The 12798-nt window shown below is 40.8% G+C and overlaps 1 protein-coding gene across 13 annotated transcripts in view; it reads right to left on the reverse strand.

Annotated features, from left to right (window-relative positions):
- The window catches only part of FOXP1 (forkhead box P1), a 569345-nt gene that overhangs the window by 460914 nt on the left and 95633 nt on the right, over positions 1 to 12798 (reverse strand). For 2 of the 13 annotated variants that reach the window (XM_081184126.1, XM_081184123.1), the window contains exon 4: positions 8021 to 8106. The exons of the other annotated variants lie outside the window; for them this stretch is intronic. The gene's annotated coding sequence lies outside the window, so the exon portion shown is untranslated. The remainder of the gene's footprint in view (positions 1 to 8020; positions 8107 to 12798) is intronic. 13 annotated transcript variants of the gene reach the window in all.

Here is a 12798-nt window from a genome sequence, read left to right on the forward strand (position 1 = left end):
CGATAGTTGGCCATCGTGGCCGCATCTAAAGATGGTTTTTTAAGAAGCGGTTTAATAACCGCCTCTTTCAGCAGGTCTGGGAAGGCTCCCTCATGGAGGGAAGCATTCACCACCCCACGAAGCCCATCGCCCAGTCCTTCCCAGCTAGCTTTTATAAGCCAGGATGGGCAAGGATCAAGGAGACAGGTGGTTGGTTTCACTCGTCCAAGCAGCCTGTCCACATCCTCGGGGGTAACAGATTGGAATTGATCCCACACAACTTGACTAGACAGGACTCTAGCACTCTCCCGCCCCGGCCCTGCTCCCACGGTGGAGTCTACCTCTTCTCGAATCTGAGCGACTTTATCTGCAAAAAACTTTGCAAAGTCATTGCAGGAGATCATGTGGCCCGTACTGGGCCCTGATGGAGCAGGTGGTTCCGCTAAATTGCGAACCACCTGAAAGAGTCTCCTGCTGCTGTTTTCCGCAGATGCAATAGAGGCGGTGAAGAAAGTCTTCTTCGCCATCGCTATCGCCACTTGGTAGGCTCGACATTGAGCTCTAACCCGTGTCCGGTCAGATTCAGAATGGGTTATCCACCACCGGCGCTCTAGCCGTCTCAACGATTGTTTCATTGCCCTCAGATCCGTGGAAAACCAAGGGGCTCTCCGGGCTCCATGCAATCGGAGAGGGCGCTTTGGAGCCAAACAGTCAATAGCCCTGGTTAACTCCACATTCCAGCGGGCCACCAGGGAATCAGCTGAAAGGCCATCAACATGGGATAAAACATCCCCTACCACTCTCTGGAAACCATTTGGATCCATTAAGTGGCGGGGGCGGACCATCTGAATCGGTCCCACCTCCCTGCAGAGGGGAAGGGTCGCAGAGAAGTCCAGTTGCACCAGGAAGTGATCTGACCATGGCACTTCTTTGGTTTCGCTTTTACTTAGTGTCAGATCACCAACATCCATAGAGGTGAACACCAGGTCTAAGGCATGCCCGTGGCTATGAGTTGGGCCAGACTTATTCAGGGACAGCCCCATGGAGGCCATGCTTTCCACAAAGTCCCGAGCGGCCCCTTGTAAGGTCGTGTCGGCATGGATGTTAAAATCCCCTAGGACAACCAAACTAGGTGTCTCCAGGAGGACATCTACCACGACCTGAAGCAGCTCGGGCAGGGAATCCTTGGTGCAGCGGGGAGGTCGGTACACCAATAGGAATCCTGTACTGCCCCTATTGCCCAACTTCCAGAACATGCACTCAGAGAACTGGGTCTTTCCAATAGGGCGCCTGGTGCAAACTAATGACTTCCTAAAAATCACTGCAACCCCCCCCTCCCCGCCCACAAGGCCTGGGTTGCTGTGCGTAAGAGAAACCTGGTGGACAAGCAGCGGCAAGGACAGGCCCATCTGCTTCATCCAACCAAGTTTCTGTTACATCTTACTTTTCTGTTAGATCTTACTTTTTAGCAGGTATTTCAGATGTATCCCTAACTGTTACAACACAAAGAGTGAATTGCTAACCTAGGTATCTCTTCTCAGCTGCTATCAGAGATGTGTCCTAAAGCAAGAACTGTGTGCCAGTAATTTGCACTGCTCATTTTTAACAGGTATGCATGGGCTCCTAACACCTACGTTGCCCACGAAAAATTAAAGGCCAAACAGACCTTGAATTCAACAGATATTACGTTGGGAAATGTTTTTGAATCCACGTTGATCAAATACTCTTGAGCAATGCTTCAAGTACTGTGAAGGGTTCACACTTCCATCTGTTAATTCTTAACTGCCATGTTTGTCTTGCTGAGGCTATGTCAAACAAGAAAAAGAAATGGATATGTGCTTAATTTCTCAGAATATGGTTGAACTCAATTAAACATTTTATAGGGGTCCTTTTTTTAGGGGACAGTGGAGGATTATTAAATACTTCTGGCCACGGATTCTGTAAATTAAAACTGATTATATTCAAGTGTTGCAAAGGCCTGTTTCAGACGTCAACCACAAAACCAACCATAAACCATTGTTATTTAGAGTACCTCACAGGTTTGTACATTCTTCCTCCCCCCTCAGTCCATGCATTTACCACATCTTTTTTGTGATTATCAGTGAGCTATGATTTACTGTGATGTCAGAATTATCATAAAAAATACTGCAGTTAGTGAACTGGGTGAAGGCATCTCACAAAAACCTTATCGGTAACCACCAAAGAGAGGTGGACATTTGCATGGGACAGAAGACAAGGAATGCAAATGGTTGTACAAATTCTTAAGGCTTGATCTGATGACTTGGTGATGTGACATCTGAATCTACACACTGGCTGAAAAGGCAGGAAATCCTGTGGCTGTTTTGGCCACATTTATTGCATAACAAATTCAAAGCGTATAAGAATGCATTTTCAAATAAAATAACTGTTTTCTTAATGCTATCAATACTGTTGAATTTATTGCTGCTCCTTGGTGTTTGTTAGTGCCTATGGTTAGATTTTGATGTTGATGAATTATTTTGTGTTCTATTTTCTGGAAGCAACCATGTGAGAGCTTAGCTCTAAAAGGAGACTTAAAATATTTTAAATAAATAAATATTGACAATAAATCACATGAAATGCGTTGAGTTGGCAACAGCAGATCTGGATTTGCTTGATTGCTTAACTATAAAGTTAGCAATATATTTTGGAGGACCTCTAACATGGACCATATGGCATTATGCCACGCATAAATAAAAATATGCTAGAGCAGGTGGGCTGGTTTAAATTTTATCTCACGGGTTAAATGTGGCTTGCTAAGCTACCAAGAAGCATTTGTTCTAAGTATATTACAAAGCAATTAACATAAGTTCAAAGATGTGGATTTCAGAAATCCGATATCCTGCTTATTTTTAAACTCCATGCAGAATTTTTTACTTTAAGCTTAACAAAATGCCAGGAGCTTGAAATCAATAAATGTTCACCCAAAGTTTAAAATAGTTTCAAGCATTGCACCTGTTTTCAGGGGCCTCTCCGATTTGTGTAGTCTTACAGTTCCCTTTCCTGACTTTTTAAGATGGACTTATTATCCTGCTCTTGGGCAGTGGCCACACAAAGAGATGAAGACTGTAGATGTGAGTGCAGATGAAAACCTTATTCATTTAAGAACAGAGCTAAGATGAAATATTATAAATGGCTTTCCTAATCTTTATAGATTTTTATCCATGATTGTTAACATTATTGGTAAACGTTAAGTTTCATCTAGTCTGAAATCAGGCAGGATGCAAGAGATAGCTAAGCAGGCAGACAGAACTCTCCTGAAATGTCCTTCACTGAATAGGAAGTAATTCAGAGTTTGGCTGTACTTATATATAATGCTAAACCTAAACCATGGTTTAGCATGAAGTGCACAAGCAGGAACATGCTTGAATTACGCTTTGGCTTCTTTTTCTTTCCATGGCAAGGTCTTTACCAGATTGCCACTAATGTTCATTTGACATACAAACAATAAATTGTAGTTTAAAATACACTCTGGTTAGTTTCTAAGCTAGCTAACTTCAAAACATGGTTTATTAACCTTACTTGTTTAACTAATAGGAGTTTGTTTCTGGTTCAAACTAAATAGCAACTCATGCTATTGTGAAACTAAATCCTAGTAAAGCTTTCTGGCTCATGTGGTCAGGGGGAGGGGAAGCACATGAACCTGAGGCTTCTCTCGGGCTACCTGCTCATGCATGTGCTGCTAAACCGTGGTTTAGCCTTACATGAGAACCATAGCACTGGGGATACTAAAACTAATGACACCCTCCCTACCGATTAGGACTAATCCACAACAACTGGCACTGGAAGCTGCACTGCTTTGACCTGATGAGAGAAATTGCTGGTTTGACAGTGTCCCTATATCAACATTTTCTGCACAAAGGAAAGGAAACTCTTGCCTCATGGTATAAACCAACATGTGTTGGGTTCCAATCAAAATTCTTATATTGTCCTCATGTGACACAGAAGTGCAACCAAGAGACATGAGCGGATTTAATTTTTTTATTATTTTTGATGCCATACAAAAAATACCATGTTACTAATCTGACATTTCTGTTGAGTGAAAATTTAATGAATAAATATATTTTTATAGCTTGGAAAAGGTCTCTTAATGTCCTGGGTGTTAGTTGGAAAGGCGTGTGTTAAAGATGGTGATGCATTCATTAGAACTAGATAGCCCTATAAATATAAACAGGGGACATACATTTACAGCCCTGGGCTTCTTATTAGTAATTTCAAAGTGAGAAGATAAGGGATGTTTATGAATACAAGTAATTTATGGTGTTCTGACTGCTAACTATTTATTTATATGAGAAATTACACCCCACACCTTTCTCATATACGTGTGTTATTTAAGGTGGCTTACAATAGTTAAAATCACAATATTAAAGTAACATATTATGGATTCAGGCTAGATCCATTGATCTGAATAATAATTCTATGGACACCTAGTGTGCTGTTAGAGTGGCATTAAAGATATTCTCACCCTCAAAAAAGCTATCCCCTTACCAATGAGAAAGAGCAATCGACCCATTCCCCCCTTCTGCTGGGTGGCAGAGTTTGATTAGATTGAGAGGTCTCATGGCAAAATAGGCTATCGGCCAAACAGGTGGGAAGTTGGCTAGCAATATCTCCTTGGTCATCATTTGCACGCATTAATCCAACTGTGGTGGGGAATCTGTGGCCCTCCAGATGTTGTGTAGCAACTCCTGTCATTCCCTGGCTGTTGGCTGTGCTGGCTGCATTGATGAGAGCTGGAGCCCAACATCTGTGGAGTCATAGGTGCCCCAACGCTGAACGGAAACATTAACATTGCAATTGAGTTTAGTGGGGGTTAGTTTTCACATCAACTAAACATAATGTCAGAATCAGCTCAGAGGCTACCTTCAAATCATTATTTGCCTGATTTCCTCTATTCAGCATCACTTAAAGGTAAAGGGTAAAGGGACCCCTGACCGTTAGGTCCAGTCGCGGATGACTCTGGGGTTGCGACGCTCATCTCGCTTTATTGGCTGAGGGAGCCGGCATACAGCTTCTGGGTCATGTGGCCAGCATGACTGAGCCGCTTTCTGGCGAACCAGAGCAGCGCACGGAAACACCATTTACCTTCCCGCCGGAGCGGTACCTATTTATCTACTTGCACTTTGACATGCTTTTGAACTGCTAGGCTGGCAGGAGCAGGGACCGAGCAACGGGAGCTCACCCCGTCGCGGGGATTCGAACCACCAACCTTCTGACTGGCAAGTCCTAGGCTCTGTGGTTTAACCCACAGCACCACCCGTGTCCCTTTTTCAGCATCACTTAGGGCTGGCTAAAAACCAGCAGCTGTGCAGAGGAGGGGAGCACTGTGGCACCCTCCTGGCAGTGATAGTGGAATGTGTTTATCAGGACAAGGAAGCAGTGAGGTTGGGGGTAGGGCCCTCCAGGCTGGATGTCCCAGCCTGCAGGTGAATGCACTACTGCTGCTAAAATCTTGCATCAAACTTCTTAACTCAACATTATGTTAGAACAATGCAAAAGGCCATTATCACCGCCATCATCGTTAACAAGATGTACAGCTAGATACCATCAGCATATACTACTGCAGTTGTACCAGTCTCACGATATTCCCAGCTAGCGCTGCATACAATTACAGCAAGGGAGTGAACAGCAGTTCTAGTTCTCAGCAATTGGCTTCTGACAACTCAAAACCCTGAAAACATTTTCTTCTGTGGCGATGCTCTGGATTTTTGAATGGTGTTCCTCTAGCCCTCTCACAAAACTACAATATTAAGGATTATAATTTTATTATTTGAGAGCCATGAAGGATGAAACAGATTTGAAACTGCTTTACCTGTGTAGTGAGAAGGCATCAACAGTTCCAAAGGCTTCAGGAATCTATGCTCAGAATGAAAACAGTTCATGGGATAACATGGAAGCCCTGTCTATATGGTCCCTCTACAAAACACATATAAGCTAATTATGCTTATATGTAGTGGGTGACAACCATCCTCTTTAAATGTTTAAATAGATGGTAGATAGATAGAAGAGAGAGAGATACAAATAGATTTAAATCTTATATTTATATTTCCCCCGATTAAATATTATTATATGTAGTTTTCAGCTCTGACCCACCTTAAGACAGGGTGAGTTAAAAATCCAAACAAAAAACCCACACACATAATAATCATTAATAAAAACCAACTGCACAGCATTCAACTTATCTGTGATTGTTGATCATAGTAATCATCATTACATAATTCATAGTTTTTACACCATTTAACGAATAACTTTAGCTCCAGTGAGCAGGTTTATTCGAATGATAGGACATCGCTTAATCTTCATCTAATGTTTTTCTAAAAATGCTTGTTAAAATGTGCAAGGAAGGGTTGCTTGCAGCACAATATAGCTATACCTTTCCTTATTTTTTGCAACACTTCTACTATATAATTCTCCAACCCTGCCCTGAGGTAGATGGACCAACGATCTGACTCAGTATAAGGCGGCTTCCTAATCTTTGCACAGATTCCTTTTGCATTAAGTTATCCCTTACTTTGATGGCCATTTCTGGCTATGAAAAAGCGGCCCTTTTTTCATTTCCCATTTGCAACCAATTTTCATAAAGAAACTGGAGAAAAACACTGGAGAAAATACCTACTTCACCCTTTTCTGCAGCCCATAGCATCCTGCCCAAGACAACTCTTAATTCAGTGGTCATCAGTCTGACAAACAGATGATAAAGAATTAAGGAGAAGAACACAGAAAAAGTCAGCTGTTGATCTCAGGAATTTCCATTGAATCATAGAATTGTAGAGTTGGAAGGGGAACTTTGAGAAGTATTCTCAAAAGAAACAGAAATCTATTTTGACCAGGACTGAGCTGAAGAATTTGGGCCCAGTAATTTTTGTAGGTTTTGAGTGGTGTGGATAGTTACAGATAACAGGTGGGAGTGTTGGCATTCACCAGGCCTCCACAGTTGCCTGTGTTGCTGCTGCATACTGGGACGAAAGGGTCCAGGCAGTGGCAAGATCAGTGCAGTGCAAATTTACCAGCGGGATCGCCACCACCCAACCCCACTGTCCCCTACCACATGGCTAAGAGTATGACCTGATAGCTCGGAAGCCGTCAGTTCAAATCTTGCCTCGTATATGAATTCATTATGCCAGCCTGCCTATGCACATCTACTCAGAAGTAAGCTCCGCTGAATTGAAAAAGACTCACTCACAGCAAAATGCATACAGAATTGCAGCTTAAATAGTCTCCAATAAGCTATCATCTCTTGGCCTACGTCCTCTATATACAATATAGGAGTAACACCTGCTTTATAAAATCACTGACGTAATATATGTGAAGCACTTTGGAAGCAGCATATAAATGCTAAGTACTGCTATTAAACATTCTGAAAGTGCTGCCTTGGGATTTGTGTGGGTGGGGTGGAGAGGAATGTCAGTAAGGTTAAATAAATAAATAAATAAATGGTGGGATGGGAGCAAATCCATAGGTGTGGTAAGATTACGAAAGAAATTGGGTGAAGATGGAAGGATCAAAACGAAGATCACCTTTGTGGCCTGATAATTTTGAGATTACTATGTTGCTGTATAAAAATGTTACCAGTTTACTCAGGTTACTACAATAGCATTATAACAACACTGACAGCTTGTCGATATTAATAGGCTGGTTTAATGCATTATCAATGCTAATCCAATTTTACTCCTTTCCTGGACTCTACCAGACAACAGAAGAACAAAATCAGCCTTAGAATGGCTGGGAACTACTGAATAACATTGGCAATACTTATATATTAATGGGAAAAGGCAGCTATGTCGCTACACACCTGCAATTCACTGTCCACTTATGACCTATTTGCCATAAAATTTATCCACTACGTCTTTAAAAAAAGCTTGCCACCAATTTGAAAATCATGTATGTGATCATATATGTATATACAGTCATGCACAAAAACACTATGGGCTAACAATAAAATCCTATACATCAGGGGTGGGGAACCTGGGCCTGCCATGGATCAAATTTGGCCTGAGATGCCATTTTCCCCAACCATGCTCACCTGTCACTTGTGACATCAGCTGATGGGCAGGAGGATAGGCTGCAACTCTACGTTGGTAGCTTACTTCTTTCTTACCTCCCTGTGAGCTGATGGAGAGGGGAGAAATAAAGGTGCCTTTTGTAGGAACTGGCTGCAAGCAGGAAGGAATCAGCAAGCATAGGGCAGGCAATGTGGTGCTTCAGAACCCCACACAAGGTATTTTGACAAGTGGATGAGGCAACCCACCTGTCAAGGTTTGCCTCACAGTGGGACCAGAAAAAGATCTGACCCCGCAGAGCCAAAGGGGTTTCCCACCCGTTGTGTATGTTTACTTATAAGCTATTAGTTTTGAATGACGCTAACTCCCAGGTAAGTGCACAATCCTATATGCACATATGTAAGGGGAAGCCTAATTAAATTCATTACTTCTGAGTAGTCATGCATAATATTGTGCTGTAACTTAGTTGCACCTAGGTCCCATTCCTTAGAAGGCACACTAAAGTAAGAGAGATTGAGAAGTACTATTAAAATGAAAATATTCTCTTTTCGCTTTTGTTTCTGGCCCTGTATATCTAATTCACATAACAATAATTTGATTAAATTTTAATTGGTTATTTTATTTTTAATTGTTCTTATTGTGTTCTCTGGGTTGCTTCGGAGGCCCACGTGGGGTCAAAAAGCCCCTGTAAATATTTATATAAACTAAATCAATAAATGAATTCCTATTGAACTCCAACAAATTATTACTAGTTACATCTCTGAAGGTGAAAAACAATAACTATTTAATTTTTTTTACTATGTAGCCCCACACATTTTAGACGTCTGAATAACCAAGGTGCATTTTTCTTTTTAAAAATCCTGAGTTTCTCATATGAAGGAGAATAAATCTGTTTAATTCTGCATTTGGTTGCAGAGTAAGCAATTCACTATGGATCATATCCAAAGCTGTATGCTTCAGGAAAAAAGGCAGTTGAGGAGATCTTGTGGAGAGGTCAATTGAAGAGGAACATATCAATTGCAAAGGATAAGGATAAAAAGCAAGTTAAGGATAAGTGTGAGATTAAGTGATCCGGCTTGGTAACAGAAAATGCGGATTGAAAACGAACACAAGGGGAAGCAAAGTATTGTGGTAATACTTAGTCTCTTAATTTGGGAATGAAATGCAGATCTTTAGCATGAAAGAATGGCAGGGTGCTATCCACAATCTTTCCTGCTACAGAGTAATACCCCATTCAAATAAGCATATTATTTTATTTAACAACGACTCCTGGATACTAGTATATTAGAGCAATCCTGTCATTCTTCTCCCTTTCCACAGTTATATACAGAATCTGCCTTTTCCCCACCTCCCACGTGAATCATATACAAATTCTTTCCCTCAAAACTTCATGCCTATATTTTCACACCATACATATTTAGTTGTTTCCTTCTTCTGGGCATCAGAATCTCTTCTAGGCCTGTGCATCTTCCCTTCTCATTTTCAAGTATCAATATACTCATTTCCAATCTATTTAAGATACTGTGGTGATGGCTAGTAAGTTAGTTCTGGGCTGCAGTTTTCACTTCAGCATTTTCTGGTGTTTTCAGTGGCTGAGGGAAAGCTGGCCTGGAACGTTTTTGCTAGTCAGTGGGGAGCATCTATTTCTTTAAAATGTTGTTAAGAAAGGAGACTTACCACAGCAGTTACAGTATGAGGTGGCAGAGGAAAGAATCAAGTCTTTTTTCTTCCTCTTAAAAAAGAAAGAAAAGAAAGACTGAAAGCCACCACTTCAAAAGGCAACAGAGATTATGAGAAGTGTTCCTTTCGGGAAACAGATCAGTGGCTAAACTCACACATTTTGTCTGTTTGCCACCACTAGAAGCACTGACAAAGCTTTCAACTGTTGTTTTTTTTAAGAGAGTTTGACACTCCTCTATGCCATCTCATATCTATTATACTAAGCCCCCACCACACAAAAGCCTCCAAAAACGGTCCCTACTTTCACAAATGAATGATCTGAAGAACAGTGCCAGATTTACGTATAAACTAAACAAGCTATAGATTAGGGCCCCACTCTCTTGGGTGCCCCAAAAAACATTAAAGGGGGGGGACTGGATGTACATCTTCAAAATATAAGATAAAAAACAAATAAAATAAAACCTACATACAGCAACAGTGTTTTGTGTTGAATAGGCTCCCGTGATGTAAGTAATGGGGCCTGCCTGCTAGCCTGCTCCCTAAAAATATCACTGGTTTGCTCATTTCTATATATAGGGTTCCTACATTCTGCGTGGACTGGTTACATGGCAACATGTGCAAATGGTTTTAGATACCTATTAGGTCCATAAATTACCATATTCAACACAAAAATCAAAAACAATTTATTGTTGCCAAAGGACAGCTGGACATATAAAGGGTCCCATTACCATCAGTAGCTTAGGGCCTCATCAAACCTAAATCCGGCCCTGCCAACAAATGTGGTGATGGACATTTTCAGCCCACTGCTCTTACAAGCTTATCTCTTCATTCAAATAAGCTTCAGGCTTTACGAGATGCATGGACGACAGGAATCACAAGGGCCTTAGCTGCTTGCCACACTGTTTTATCATGTCAAAAGGAGAACTCACCCTTCTTCTCTTCCCACCCTCATCACTAATGAAATGAATAGGTTCTGATTCATAGGTAACTTTCACATCTCACCACTGAAGATGGGGAGGCAGCTTTTTTTTTAAAAAAAAAATCCCACCTGGACACCAAGAATAAGTGTGGGGCATTGAAGCACCTGCTTCCTGTCACAACGCACATAGTAAGATCCACAGCTGCGCCCCCTGCCTAAAGGTATCTCCTTCTGCATTGCCTCTCTTTTCATGTGTCCACAACCATGCTTTGCCCAGTATTCTTTGTTAGGTACAAGTTCAAGACATCTCCAATAACTTATTTCATATGTTTCAGAGCCATGGCTTTCAATTATTCTTGACTGAAACTTCTCAAATCCCATTTAAGATATGGCAGCTATGCAGCAAGTGAGCTGCTCCTTTTGGAAATCTGAAGTTAAACAAAGACTTTTCTCTGTAAGGTGTTTTTCATGCAGGGCCTGGAAATGCAATTACATTTAATTTTTATAATAAAGTCATACAATCACTGGAGGTATGTGTTAGAAGGTACATTTTATTGTTTTTCATCATGTAATTGTGTGCTTCGTTGCTTTTGGGCTCCTTTTTTCTCGTCGTGGGAGGTGTTGTAACTTTGGACAAACCACTTGTCTGGGGATGAGATTGGGATGTGACACTAAGCAGTACCTTGTGCTGCAAACCAAAAAACGGGGGGGGGGGGCGGACCCCTACCCTTCTTATTTCATATTAGCTGTATTTTAAAGTAATAATCAAAGAGAACATGTCATTTGTGGTAAATAAAAAGATGTCCATTACAGACTAAAAGCAAATTGAAGAATATGGGAAGCATTTGGGATTTGGTTATTCACAAAAAAATGTGAGCCTGAATTCACCACTTCATCACTTACACAGAAGTTGTAGTATATAAATGCTCTGGAATCCATCTCTCTTTTTTACTTTTATTAATAAGTTTATTTATTATTTTCCCATTTTACAATAAATCATACAAGTTAACAAAACCGAAAATAACTTCAAATCGACTCCCCCCAAATCTGTGGTTTATTCCATTTTATATTTATAGCTGTATATCCAGATTAATTCCTTATTTATTTATTTTCTCTAAAATTTCCTTAAGTTATCTTTACTGCTCGTTTTACATTAACTCTGCTAATGTTTTAAGTTGCTTACAATAAATTTTCAAATATTCAATAATTTCCCCGTCTTTATTAAAAATTATTTCTTCCAGATTCCTTATTCTTCCCGTAAGTTTGGAATCCAAATCTCATCCATCCCTATGGCAATTCAATCTCCCACAGTATATATAAAATGAATGATATAATATAAGCCTCTGCCTACACAATTTCCTTTCCTTTGGGAAGGAAATAGGGGCCTAACAACTCTCAGCACCATTAACAAATGGCAGTATCCAGGTTTCTTTGGGGGAAGCCAAGACTATAGGAAGCACCTAAAGAAACCAGTGTCTGCATAAGCTTACATATGATCTGTGATTTAAGAAAGGCATGTATAAGAAATGAAAGAAAGGGGAAATTACAAAGGAGGAGTATACACAAGTAACCAACATTTGCAGGGAGGTCAGGCGGGCCAAAGCTCAGAATGAGCTCAGGCTTGCAAGGGAAGTTAAAATTAATTTTAGAAGGTTTCTTTGGATAAGTTCACAGCAAGAGAAAGAGCAAGCAAGGAGAAATGCTATTGGGTGACAGAGAAAAGGCGGAATTGCTCAACACGTACTTTGCCTAGGTCTTCATCCAAAAGGAAAGTGATGCCCAACCTGGTGATAACAGAATAAATTATGCAAGGAGGGAGCTGCAGCCCATGATATGAAAAGAGGTGGTAAGAGAACACCTAGCTACTTTGAATGAATTCAAACATCCAGGCCTGATGAGTTGCACCCAATGGTACTAAAGCATGGGTTTCTTATAACTGACAGATCTCTTATCTTCTTTGATAGTATTACAAGATTGGTGCATCACAGGAATGCTGTGGACATAATGTATCCTGATTTCCGTAAAGCTTATGATGAAGTCTACCATATTTTACCATAATAGAGATGGTGTCTGGATAAAAAATGGAAGGGAGTTCAAAATGTAGTTTAATATCAGCCATTATCATTGACAGCCACTGTATTTTCAAGGGCAGAAATGTAACGAGATCAGCACATCACTCAAATGTTAAATCTTGAATTACAT

This window comes from Podarcis bocagei, assembly GCF_964188305.1.
Source record: "Podarcis bocagei genome assembly, chromosome: 2".
In the NCBI taxonomy this organism is placed as follows: Eukaryota; Metazoa; Chordata; class Lepidosauria; order Squamata; family Lacertidae; genus Podarcis; species Podarcis bocagei.